Consider the following 11,525-nt stretch of genomic DNA (forward strand, 5'->3'; position numbering starts at 1 on the left):
GATAACATATGCTGAGTGTACATTTCCGCCTTTTATAAAGAAAGAAATAAATATGGAAAAGAACTCAAAGGTTGCTAATCAAAAGGATAATTTATAAACATATATATTTACTTGCACAACACACACACACACACACACACACACATGTTATTAAGATAGCATCATATTTAATGTTTATCGAAGGTTGTACCTATTATGTATATTTAAATATATGTTTCACCTAGAAGATTATTTTATCTTCTTATCCACTCATGGTGTACACGCATATAAATGTACGTATTTTAATAGATATAATCTTGTATAAAAAATACTATGGTGTCACCTTATTTTTATATCTATGTGCACTTACATCTATATGTATTATATTGAAGTGATTAAAATGTCAACCATAAACCATTAAAGGTATGTGCTTTGATTAAGATAAAATGTTTAATGTTTTAAAGACTATCCAATATCTCATGTGTGTCTAATGTGTGTATCCTGTGATGTAGTCGCTAGATCCTCAATCATGGTGATTCAAGATTCATACCTATTTGCCAAGTGATGGTGATGCTTTTGTGCTCAATTCTTTTCCGACAATGCTTCCACCCCTTTGACGTGCTCCTAGCAAGGAAATTCTCTGCCATTAAATCATATTACCATAACAAGTTATTAATTATAAATGATCATAACGGCTAACTGCCTTTTCGATTCCATGAATTCATGATGAATAATCAACTAGCATGTTAATTTCATATGAAATTATAACGACTAACCATTTTACCATTTCGTAGGATTATAACAAATTTTAACTGGCAATTGACTTCATGTGAATTTCAACGGCTATATGATCATTTTAAATTGGGATGTAACATTTCTACTTTATGATTATACTCTCTTCATTACAAGAACCTTTTTGAGATCTGCAATGACATTGAGGAATTTTTGGCAATATGCCTGTGTTTGAGCATTGGTTCACTTGCAAGTTCACAACAATGCCTTTTGACAAGTATTTCCATCGGTTTAAGGAAACTCTCTCCACATATCTGTGCATTGGGTTGGCCCATGGTTAAGCTGGGAGTGATGAAAACATTGATGTAACCAGATAAATGACAAGCATATTTTATTTGCATTATGCTACTGATGGGCAGATGGACCAAGTCGAAGCTTCATGTCACATGCTCAATCAAGCACTTCATTAGTCTAATATTGGTCCCATAAGCTATTCATATTTCTTTGGTTTTCATTGTGTTTTCTGATATGATTTGACTGATTTATGGGATGACAGTGGACACATAAATGAATGGATTCCAAGACCAAATATCATGATAGGAGCTTTGAAAGTTTGATATTTTACTTAGATAGCTTAATTCTGACCTAAGTCACAAGTTTCGAATTCGAATTCGAGTTCGAGTTCGGTAACCATAAAATTCGTATGAAATTCGACAAGCATAAAAATTAGAAAAAAGTTCAATGTTGAATTCACTGTGAATATATATATATATATATATATGTTAACATTGTTAAATAGCTTTAAAATCATTATTAAAACATTGACACATTAATAAAATATAAATTTTATTTAAGTTATATGATTAAATTTTTATTAATATATTTTAATATGAAACATAAAATTTATAACAATTTAATATTCTTAAAAAATTATAAAAACCAAAAACATTATAATACGTATAAATGATATGGTAAAAAAAACCTAAATATCACAAACCCAAAACTATATAATAATATTAATATTAAACATAAAATAAATTATAATCATCCGACACGGCAGAAAGAAACAAAGTGTTATCGCGACATGATAGACATGTGACTCAGCCCCTATCTTGCCTCTGTCAAACGATCAACTGCGTGAATTTTTCCATGTCGGATGATCAACAAAGGTATTTCAAACAGACGATTAACAATGGTATTTCCATGTCGGATGTTAACAATGGTATTTCCTCGTCTTTGCTCCTGTCGTGTAACTCAGCTCTTTTACAGTGAAGTCGGGCTGCATTGAAGTTGATAAAAAAATACCCTTAAAATGATATTGCAAACCCCTAAACACTGGTTTAAAATTTTTTACTAGATGAAAAATCCCATCCTTTTCAGTACGAACACAGGTCGAATTTCAACGAATTTTATGGAAATATCTGAAGTTCACCCAAATCCGAATTTCATGCCTGAAATTCGGCGAACTCTGTGACACAGATTCTGACAATGGCTTTTTACATATAACAAATTTAGAAAGACAAGACTGAGTTTAGAAGTGTGCTTGTTGGAACTACATAGGTTTTTAACTTTGACTTTGAAATGAAGCTCGGACACAGTTTGTAATGGATGAATTTCACCATCGATATCTGAAATTTAAAGGAAAAGAACACTTATATACTAGCAGGAAACCCACAGAGGCTCAAAGGCACAATATTGGATCAATGCTCAGGTTTTCGTTTTCAATATGTTTCTCAAAAGGCACAATATTTGGATCAATGCCCAGGTTTTTGTTTTCAATATGTTTTGTAATGTGCTTTTAAATGAACGGGAGGACAGAAAAATCAATAGAGCTGAAGGTACTCTATCATCAAATGTCATGATTGGAGTTTGGCTGCTTAGTTGTACAGATTAATTCTGACTGGTTTTTTATATTTCACAACTTCAGAAATACAAAATGACTCAATGTAACAAATGAGACTGCAAAGGTTTCCATGCTTGACTTGATAAAGAATCTCAGATACAGCTTGTGAATGATCATTTATTGCAATTGATCCAAAGTTAAAAGGAAGAAAATGTCATTGCTAGCAAGAAAACTTTCAGGAGTACAGAGTGGAGGCCCAACATTTAAGGATGACCAGATGAGAGCATTAAACGCTGGACGTTCAAAATGATTATTTAAAATTCAAAATAATTAGTAATTAATGTGTGGGAATTAAATTTGAGGTCTCAATGATAGAGCTTTGGAGGAATTAAATGTGGAGTGAGCGTGTGCTCGTACTATGTATATTTTGACTCTACCATAACTGAAGACTAAAATGTTTTTGCAAATGATATGTGAATTTTGAGATGGCCTTACAAAATTGAATAGACTCTTGAGATGTAATAATTTTCCTGGAGGCTGAAATATACTTATTTAGTGCCCACTTTAATCTTACAAAAAATTGTTAGTCATTTGTTCTCTTCTGTGTTGTGCTTTTTTTTCTAATTTTGAATTGTTGTCAATTTCGAATATCTGCAGGTATTATACTTGACCTGGTCTTTTGTATTAGAAATGGCAGACCGAGCTACATCCAGTAGTGAAGAACCCATTAATGAGCAAGCAGTTGCTAATCAGTGGACTATATTGCGATCAGAGCTCAACCAGCTTCATACTAAGATTACAGAGTTGGAGATGGAATTGAGCGAGCACTCACTGGTTATTGGAGCAATTCAACCTTTGGATCCATCCAGACACTGTTACCGAATGATAGGTGGGGTCCTGGTAAAGAGGACAATTGCTGAGGTTTTGCCTGCTGTACAGAGAAATAAGGAAGGTCTGCAGGAAGTAATTTCTAGACTTACTGAGGCATTGGAGAGAAAGAAAAGAGAGATCATGGACTATGAGGCTAAATATAAGATCAAGATCAGGAAAGGAGATGATGAGATCCTAAAAGAGGGAGAGCGCAAAGAAGGTTCAGCTCAAGGGGTTCTTGTTGGTCCCGCTTGAAGTCGCATATGGATGTAAGAGCTGAGAGATAGTCTGCTATGAAACTTATCAATGGATCAATTAGTAAAGTTTTTGGTAGTTATTTTTTGTTCCAAGGTCCCTGCTTCTTGTTTCAGAAGCCTTTTTTGAAAAACAAAGTTTGTTGAGTGCCTTGTTAAAATATAGTATTTATAAGGCAAGTAGTCTCATCTCAGTTTATAGCTATCAACAAATCGAACTCCGATAAGTGTATAGAATAGCTTACAGTATAATTTTGTTTACCTTGCAGCACATTAATCACCTACACGTGTTTTGCTCGACTTATAAAGCAAATAGGACCTTTTATGTGGGAGTCTTAAAATTAAACATTTTGATGATTTTGTTATAGATTTGATGAATGACCCCACTTTGGACAACCATGTGGCGTGATCAGACATCCTCTGATTGAAGGTGGTTAAACAATATTGAAGACGAATTTTCCATATTATGGTATGCTTTAGGAATGGATGATACCGTGTGCCAAAATTTATAGTGGGATTATCAAGGGTTTGCATTATTGACTGAATTTATTATTGTTTCAGTAGTATAAGTATTGCAATAATGGAGGAGTTACCTTTTGTATTAATGCCAAGGTGACCTCAGTTAAATCAAATGGTTTAACAATGAAATGAAGTAAAACTAACCCCTTTAAAAAAAAAAATTAGATTAATTAACTGCACAGATGGAACGAATAGATAAACTTTGAGTAATGAGAGTTGAGCGGATTTCAGAAAATTGGGGCTTAAAACCACAATTATATTTTGAACCTACGATTGAATTTGATTTTGGAAGTTTGGCGCTTAAAACCACATTTTTTATAGTATCAAGCAAAAAGATCTTACTAAGAAAGAATGGGAGATCCTAAAGAGTATCTAAAGAGCGGAATTGGATCTTTGCGATATGTGTGTTTTTTCCAATACAGGTATAATAAAAAAATGAATTTAAAATGAATGAGAAAAAGTGTCATGGATACACTTTTCTTTTTTTTGCAAAAAGAGGGGTAAAAATTTATTAAGACAGAAAGGAATACAACAAGGAGAGCTCAACAAGGAGCTCGATCCTGAGCAACAAGATCATCAAATTCTTGCACCATCTCAAAGGACAGTTGCCCCCTATCCCTAATATTCCAACCCGGATCATGACTAGAAGCCCATTTGGCTAAACAATCAGCAGGTCTATTCCATTCTCGCGGAATATACTTGAACCTAATGAACTGAAAAGAGGAAGAGAAGAAAAGAATCTGCTTAACAACAGTGGCCAGCTGCCAACTAACATCCTCAAGCTCTTGCGAAGAAAGCATGTTCACCACCACCTGGGAATCAGACTCACAAATAATCTTATTCCATCGCCACAAGCAACACTGTTCCACAGCATATAAAATAGCTTGAGCTTCCATGAGATTGTTAGTATAATCACCCTTATGAATTGAGAAGAAAAATTTAACATTCCTAGAACTACAACGAGCCACTCCGCCAATACCAGCCGGACCAGGATTCCCACGAGAAGAACCATCAGTGTTAATTTTCAGAACTCCACAGGGAGGAGTCGTCCAGTGCCCATCCCGGTTAACCCGACCCTTCCTCTGATGGTGAAGCTGCCTGGACATAGAAGGAAACCTATGGGCCGCAACCCCATCCTGCAGATGAAAATTGAGGCGATTACAGATGGCAAGATCAACCGGATCCATACCCCCATCAAGCTCACACTTCACAAGAATAGTTTCCTGGAGAGAATGTGATATTTTCTACCAAAGATGCAAAACACCAAGCCGAACATCTTGGAATATGCGACGATTCCTCTCCAACCAGATATGCCAAAGCATGAAAGATGGGCCAGCAATCCAAGCAGCATGGAGAGAAGAAGACTTGGAGGGAGCACTACCCAAGCGAGCCCAGAACTCAGGCAAAGAGGAAGCATGCCGACAAGAGCAACCCCAAGCGCTCCACCAAAGGTGCCATATCTGAGTAGAATAGGAACAATGGAAGAACAGATGGGAGACAGACTCCTCTCCATTACCACACAAAACACAATAAGAGGGGCCCTGAAATCCACGTTTACAAAGATTATCCCAAGTAAGACAACGGTTGTGAGCCACTAGCCACATGAAAAAATTGCACTTGGACCAAGAAACTTTATTCCAGACTTGCTTCCACCAAGGGACCTCAGCATCCCCAAATAATTGTCTAGTTATCTCCTGATACCCAGCAGAGACATGATATTTACCAGACAAGGTACCGCCCCAAGCCAATACATCTGGACCAAGCAAAGAGGAACACTCTCTAGAGGCCAGAATTTGAGAAAGCTCCTGACGATCCATGTCTGTACCTCCAGGAGGCCAATCAGAGGAATGCTTCCATCTATAACCAACAACAGGGCCCAATTGATAAGGAGCCTTGTAATGAGCCACTTTATCCCATCCAGCGGCAAGAAAAGAGTCACAAAGAGGCTGAAGATGAGGGTATATGGATAAAATGGAAGGGAATCCATCCCAAGCATCAGACCAAAACAAAGCTTGAGAACCTCCTTTACATATCCAGAACAGACCCCTTTTCACCAACATCGCACTTGTCTCCAAAGTATGTCAAACCATTGAGCCACGACCTTCAAGAGGAAGTGCAGAAACAGAGCAAGGATCAGCACCATGAAAATATTTATGAGTGATAATACGAGCCCAAAGTTGATGCTGTCCAGAGCACCATCGCCAATAAAGTTTAGCAGCCAAAGCTTGTCTACTCAATAGAGCAGAACGAAGACCAAGACCACCCTCCTTTTTAGGCCTACAAACAGTTGCCCAATTAACCAAGCTCCATTTAGTACTACGCAAATTACCACTCCAAAGGAATTGTCGAGAAAGAGCATCAAACTCCTTGAGAAAGTAAATAGGTGCAGCATGAACCATGCTTCTATAAGTAGGAAGAGCTTGGATAACAACTTGAAGAAGAGTAACCCAGGCAGCAGTAGAAAGCCATCTATGAGTCCAATGATTTACCTTATCCTGAAGCTTGGTAATCAAATTTTGTCAGAAGAGACGTGGCTGCCTGGAAACAGCAATAGGAATGCCAAGATAAGTCAAAGGAAGTGAACCTATCTGAAACCGTAGGATACCAACAATCCTGTGCTGAATAGAATCATGAGTGTTAAAAAAGTAAATGAAAGATTTGTGCTCATTAACTTTCTGGCCTGAAGCTGCCAAATAAACGTCCAAAGCATGTCGAAAGGCTTCAGCTTCCTTGATCCTAGCAAGACCGGCAAGAGCAGAATCATCAACAAATTGAAGATGGGAAAGAGAAGGTAAGCCATTACCCCACCGCCAGCCTTGAATAGAATTATGGGACACCTGATGCTTAATGAATCTACCCAAGCCTTCAGCCATGATGATGAATAGATATGGGGAGAGAGGGTCACCCTGGCGGAGGCCTCTAGAAGCACCAAATAGTTGTGAAGGTTGACCATTAATAAGAATAGAAAAAGAGGCATAAGTAACGCAACTCATAATCCAACTCACCCAGTCAGAGCTAAATTAAAAAAAAAGTAGAATACTCCTTAGAAAGCTCCATTTAACTCTATCGTAGGCCTTAGCCATATCTAGCTTAACAAACATGGCTCTCTCCCTTGAAGTAGCCATAGAGTGAATAGCCTCAGTAGCAATAACCACCCCATCCAAAATTTGTCTTCCAGCAACAAAACCACCTTGTTCTTCTGAAATAATAATGGGAAGCCACCTTTTCAGTCTCTCAGCAATCAGCTTAGTAATAACTTTGTAGACCACATTACATAAGGCAATTGGTCTAAAAAACTCCAATTGATTAGCACCCTCTCTCTTAGGAATAAGAGTCAAGAATGTAGAGTTCAAAGCTCGAAGCATCTGCTTGCTAGCATAGGATTCTTTAACCACCTCCAACAAATCATGATTAATGATGTCCCAAAATTCCTGAAAGAATTCAACTGGAAAACCATCAGGACTAGGAGCCTTCCCCTTAGGCATGCCAAAGACCACCGCCTCCAGCTCTTCCAAAGAGATAGGACGCATGAGATAATCATTCATTTCCTGAGTGATAAGGGAAGGAATACAGGACAAAATAATATTTTCTTCATTATCAGCAGGAGGAGAGTCCTCAGAGAAGAGGGTAGAGAAGTACGAAATAGCCTCCTGGAACAAAGCTGGTAAGGAATTCAGTTGGATACTTTGAGAATTAACCAAAGAAGAGATAGTGCTCTGATTTCGGCGAGATTGCACTGTTTTATGAAAAAAGGCAGTGTTTCGATCACCTTCCTGGAGCCAATCAACTCGAGCCTTTTGCTTCCAAAAAATTTCCTCTCGAAGTTCCCATTCTTCTAGAGCTCTAGAAGCAAGGGATTCAGCCTAGCCAAGATCCTCCGAGAAACCTCGATCTCTAATCTCCCTTGTGATGACATCAAGATTTTCTTGAGCAAGCCTCTTCATAAAGTGAAGATTCCCAAAGCATTCCCTATTCCATATCTTGAGCCGCCTTTTAACATATTGAAGCCTTTTAGAAAATGAGAACATTGCAGTACCATATGCAGGGGCACCATCTTTCCACCAACAAAAAACAAAATCATGAAGAGAGGAGTCACGAAGCCACATCAACTGGAACTTAAAAGGAGGATGCTTCGGAACATAAGCCCCTATAGCGGAAAATTTGATTGGCCAATGATCTGAACCCCTCCAATCAAGGATTTCTGAAGAGATAGTAAGGGTGCCACTAAGCCAGAAGCAAGAAACAAGAAATCTATCCAGGCGTTTTGAGATAGCAGCAACACCAGTCCTGCGATTATTCCAGGTATAGAGGCCATTAGAAGGCTTAACATCAGAGAGATGCAAAAGAGATATGTGTTGTCGAAGAAGAGCAGAAGAAGGCCCCAATCTAGCCAAATCACCATGCTTCTCTTTCAGACTTAAAACTGAATTGAAGTCCCCTGCTAACACCCAAGGATGATAAGGATGACAATTTCTAACATATTGAATATGTTCCCAAAGTTCCTCCTTTCCCACAAGATCAACAGGTGCATACACATTAGTAACCATGATTACCTCTCTTGAGTCTAGAGCAGAAGCTACCATAGAGAGAGCTGAGCGAGAAGACTTCCAGCCAAGAGGAGAAATTTTTTGAGGATCCCAAAATATAGCTAAACCACCAGCACTGCCTGTTGCCCCAACACACTGGCATTGGCCACGAGACCAAATACTAGAGGCATGTTGGACCATAGACTCCACAGAGAGCTTAGTCTCTTGGATACAAAAAATATCAGGACTATGATCAACCACCAAGTTATGAATAGCCTTTTGTCTAGGGATGCTATTCAACCCCCTTACATTCCATGAGAGAATAATCATCACTGGGTAGATTTGGGAAAATGAGAATCCAAAGGTTTCACTGAACCAAACTCAATCAATATATCTCCTGTGAGTTTAATCTTCTCTTGGTCTGTTTTGCGCCCACTCCTTAGAGGGGGAGAAGAAGAAGCCCGCTTAAAGAGTCGAGGCAGCAACCCCAATGGGAGAGGAGATCCCTTGCCCTTACTTGATGGTAGCACATCCTTAACCAAGTCAGCCAAAACAACATAATCATCTTCCAACACTGCAGGAGTCACCAGAGCCACTGTCACAGGAGCTACAGGAACCTCACAATTCTGATATACTACAACTTGAGATGCCCCACAAGCATCATTAGGAACAGATCTCTCATCTGGGCAAGCTGGATCAGAAGAGATAGGAGGAATACCCTCCTCTAGAACCATACTATCCAACACCTCAAAACGGTTAAAACCTGAATCAGATAATCTTTCTTTCAAAGGCCTCTTTTGACCACGTCCCTTAGCTCGAGGACGAATAGGGGTAAATCCATCCTTATCCTGTATTGGAGCCTTACCCTTACCTGTAGCATCTTGTGGATTCATCCCCTTGGTAGTATTAACCATTTGAGATTGTCCTTTCCTTGTAGTATCTGCCAAACCACCAGCATTTCCAGCTGTAGACCGATCCACTCTTTTGAAACTCGAGTTACGGGGGCACTGCCGCAGTAAATGACCATACTCATGACAAATCCGGCAACAGAAAGGGAGGGATTCATAATCTAATTGCTGCACCCAAGAAGAATCCCCCAGACAAATTTCCAAAGAATCTAGTAATGGGTTATTCAAATTAATTTCAACACAAATTCTAGCAAAAGAAATAACTTTTTTATCGAGGGTTTGATGTGCGATCGCAGCTGGCTTCCCCAACAAAGCAGCAATTTGTCGAAGGATGTCTTCACGCCAAAATTCCAAGGGAAGACGAGGCAAGCGAACCCAAACTGGCACTGTTGAAGGGAGATCCTCAGCAGAATTAAAACCTGAATGCCAAGGTTTGACAAATAACCCTACATTGTTGTAGAAATAAGGGCCTCCTTCAAAAACACGATCACGATCAGACATGCAAGAGAATACAACAAAAAAATAACTATTCCCTGCCAACATAATTTCCATATCGCCTTCCACCTGCCAAGAGCGGCGGATCCATGCCTCAAGAGCGGATAGGGAAATCCGGATTCCAAGAAATTTGCATATCAAAGCATGCTTGGTCCAATAATCAATGTCCTCCATTACAACTGTTGGAGGAATAACCAGAACAGGGTGATCATGGCTACGTGGAAGACAACCATTAACTTTTTTCAGCTTGGAGCTCTCCCCTGAATAAAACGATTCATATCACATTGCATGCATAGTTGGAGAAGAACCATCTGTTCTCACCAACGGAGAAGAAATCCCAGGCCCTGCCATGCAAACAATAAAACCCCCAATCCAAAATTGACTGCAGAAGATCTCCCTGGACACACTTTTCATTTGTTACAAATAGAAATGTTAAATTTTATGTCAAAAGAGTATCTTGGAAATGTTAGCAGAGACTTGATAACACTAAAAGACCACCCTTCCAAGAAAACGCTACACCTTTCCAAGATCGTGGAATGTGACTTGAGGACGCATTCTGAAAGGACAAAGAATGGAAGGCTTTTTCTTGGGGGACACCAATTTAAAAAAAGAGGGAAAATTTGGAGTATAGAACTCTCAATGTTCGTATGACAAATTATTCACCATATTAATTATATAATCATATTAAGAAATATTAGAAATTTTTAATAAAATTCCAATGCTTAATTTGAGTTTTTGTTAAAGATGTACATATATAACAAAACAAAAAGATATACAATGGAATGATTAATTTTTTTAAAAAGTCTTGATTGTGATTACTCTTTTGCATATAAGCCATCTTTTTTATTTCTAAATAAATGTGCATTTTATAAATAAATCTAAATAAATAAATTCATGAGTCTTGACATCATATATTATTTAAATTTAAATTTAAAGAAGTATTTTTTGACGTTTCTAGTTGATTGTCCTTGGAATTCTTAATATCTATATTTGATGTTTTGGCTATTAGGAGTAGTCAATAAGCCTCTCATATGCAAGTATAAGACGTTTCATATTTCAAAGTGCAGACAATAGATGGGAAATAGCTTCAAGGGATGAAGGTGTTTTTTTTAAAATTAGAGGAACCCTTACAAAATGTTAGTGGATGTATTCCCATGTACCACTATTATACATACAACAATAATAATCACTCGCTTCTAAAAGTGTTATTTTATATTGCATAAATAAACTTTTCACTATCGTTTAACTAGGACAAATAATTGAAGAACAATAAAAACCTAGGGGAATATGTTATTATAGGTGTCAAAAATTGATTTGCATAGGTATTATAGTTTTTATGATTGGTCAAACAAATGTATTAAAATTTATAAGTGTTTGAATCAGCAGTGGTTTAGATATG

At 37.9% G+C, this 11,525-nt stretch overlaps 1 pseudogene across 1 annotated transcript in view; it reads left to right on the forward strand.

Annotated features, from left to right (window-relative positions):
* Positions 1-4,140, forward strand: part of LOC149533885 (prefoldin subunit 2 pseudogene) — a 75,044-nt pseudogene extending 70,904 nt beyond the window's left edge. The window contains exon 2 of the transcript XR_016357303.1: positions 3,212-4,140. The product of XR_016357303.1 is annotated as a prefoldin subunit 2 pseudogene (transcript). The remainder of the gene's footprint in view (positions 1-3,211) is intronic.
* The last annotated feature ends 7,385 nt before the right edge of the window (positions 4,141-11,525 follow it).

Source organism: Cupressus sempervirens, chromosome 10, assembly GCF_028749045.1.
Source record: "Cupressus sempervirens isolate cs-2001-9-10 chromosome 10, ASM2874904v1, whole genome shotgun sequence".
In the NCBI taxonomy this organism is placed as follows: Eukaryota; Viridiplantae; Streptophyta; class Pinopsida; order Cupressales; family Cupressaceae; genus Cupressus; species Cupressus sempervirens.